Genomic DNA, 2,547 nt, shown 5'->3' with positions numbered 1-2,547 from the left:
CTGTTGGTTATTTTATTAGGATCCTGAAAGGCATGGGGGAGGGAAGGCCTGGGGAATGAGGTGGGCAGAGAAGAAGAGACCGATCCTGGGGTGGGGCCTCAAACCTGAGATCTAGACCAGAGAAAAGGGTTATCATCTCCCTCTGGTAACTGAGCAGATGCCCACTACTCTGAGGCCTGGGAGGAACGGCTTGAGCGCAGCCTCCTGCCCGGACTTTCGTGGGGTGCAGCTCTCTTCTCCATCCTCGCCAAGCTAGAGGAGAATACTGCTTTCAGCTGCTCTCATTCTTATTCCATCTGCTGCCCCTGTACCTGCCATACCTCCGCCTAGTCCAAGCAGAGGAGGATCTGTGGCGAAAGCAGGATGAGAAGTGTTTTCCTGGTCAAAGCTATGGCAGCTGCGTGAGGCACGATGCACGTGGCAGATGCCTCTTGCCGCGCTTCTATTTTTGATCATCTCTTCTGTGTTCAGGAGCCAGGGCTGAGCTGTGAACCACCTGTTGCTGGCAAGGTTTCTCATCTTTCCTGGGCCTCACTGTGCTGGGACTTCTTCCTCCGGCCTTCCTGTGCAGCAGGTCCACCAGCCCCTGTGCCCGTGGGAAGAAGCCCTGAGACAGGTGTGGTTTTCTGCCTTACCTGAACAGAATCCCAGACCCCACACCTCTGAATCAGTACCTGAGAAGCTGGGTTATTTAAAGCTACCTGGGTACCAGTTGAACCGCCTGGGCTGGGATTTAGCCAGGGATTAGGAACACCACTGGTCATCTTGGCCTGGTCACTTGGTGATTGTGGGTAAGTTAACCCCTCCCTATGTTGCACATATCTTGGTGAAAGAGAAATTAAAAGTAATATTCTTTTCTACGTGTGAGGAATTTTCAGATCTGAAATTACGTTATTTGAAGGGATGCTAAAAATCCCAGAGTATTATTGGTAATTACAATAATTGGTAATTACTGGTTACAATAGGAATTGAGGGTGGGTAGTTCTCCCTAGTCAGCCTGGACAGTTGGCCCTGGGGGCTTGGAATTATTTTATAGCTCCTAAGCTTTGAGGTATGTTCCCAGAGACCCCTTTCCTGGCCTGGAGGGCTTCCCCCTGGTTGAGGTGAGTCATGTAGCATCCGCACGGCACTTTGATTCAGTTCGAGTGCTTCCACTTCCATGATCAGTAGACAGTTGCACTACAAGGTGGCAGTTCAGGTGTGCATATCTTACCTTTATATCCAAGGAAACAGAGATCCCAAAGAGGTAAACTGAGAACCTCCTTTATTTCTTGCCACCCAACTCCTCAGAACACAGCCTTTCCTGGGAGTAGAGGAGACAGGTTGTCTTCTAAGGCAGATACGTGGGGCTGGGGCTGGGAGAAGGGAAATGACCAACCAGTCCTCTGCTGGCTTGTTTTTAAACCCTGGTTTTTCTCCCCAGTTCTTGCCCTGGTGTAGCTGCTGGACTAGAGGATTGTTTTCTGATTGGTTACATAAGGCAAAGCATGGCTTCCCGTCTTCTGGGAGCAGCAGGGGCCCACCTCCTCTAGTTTCCACCCGGGGAGAGAGAGCAAAACAAAACTATCCCAGGCAAGGGCCAGCCAGCCAGATGAGAACCTGGTAGGGTGATCTCTCCCAGGTTAGGAGAACGTGACCTTAATTGGGAACTCTGCCTTCTGCCCCATCCCTAGTCAGTTCCTGTGCCCATAAGGCCAGAGGCCTCACAGCTGCGGAAAGAAGAGTGGAGTCTCCACACTTAACATTCTTGGAGGTTCTGTCTTTCCCGTGACCAGGTCCTTTCTGGCTGGGGGTTGGAGGGAGTGCACATTCCCATGTGGGCTGCTCAGAGCGCTGTCCCTCAGCCCACCTGAGGTGGCCCATCTCCAACCACCTGCCAGGCCTCAGCGGGCCCCTCACCCCCTTGGCAAACACTTTAAGGGTTACCAGGCAGCCTGCACGTGGCCCAGTCAGCTTGGTCTTTCGTATGACCAGCACTTCCTGTCAGCACTGCCCTCCACAGTCGCGGTCAAGATGTCAGATCCTGGCAGATGTGGGTGCAGAGCTTCAATCTCTTCGCGTCCAGGGCTCTGAGAAGTGCCACCTGCGTTTAAAGGCCCGACCCACTCTAGTCATGTGCCTAAACTAGGCAGGCACATGCCGTGAGCTTGAAAGAAAGGGAGCAGAAGGAAGTGCGGTAATGCCCCCAGCAAGCTGCGTTCTGGTCCTCTTGGGAGTCCACAATTGGCACTTACCTCTGCGTCAATTCTAAGAAAGTGGCCAGGCAGTGTCCACGGTGAGCCTGGTTGACTCATACAGACTCACCGCACTTAACCCAGCCCTCCTTCCACGAGAGCACTCCAGGGGCCTACTGTGTATGAGCCCATCTCATTGCAGTCCACCCACAAGGCCCTTTACTTGGTACTTTAGCTGGACTTGAATGTGTAAATTTCAAGACTGCCTTTGTGTAAAGGTGTATAATCCGAGTTATTCACAAACTCTGGTTTATTGAAAGGCTCTTTTTCGTTATCGTTTAAGCTGGATTTAAATGAACCTGTAATTAACATA

The sequence above is a fragment of the Aethalodelphis obliquidens genome, unplaced genomic scaffold (assembly GCF_003676395.1).
Source record: "Aethalodelphis obliquidens isolate GAN/ISIS:26980383/991018 unplaced genomic scaffold, ASM367639v1 scaffold21, whole genome shotgun sequence".
NCBI classification, from domain to species: domain Eukaryota; kingdom Metazoa; phylum Chordata; class Mammalia; order Artiodactyla; family Delphinidae; genus Aethalodelphis; species Aethalodelphis obliquidens.
Note: the sequence above shows the minus strand (reverse complement) of the source record.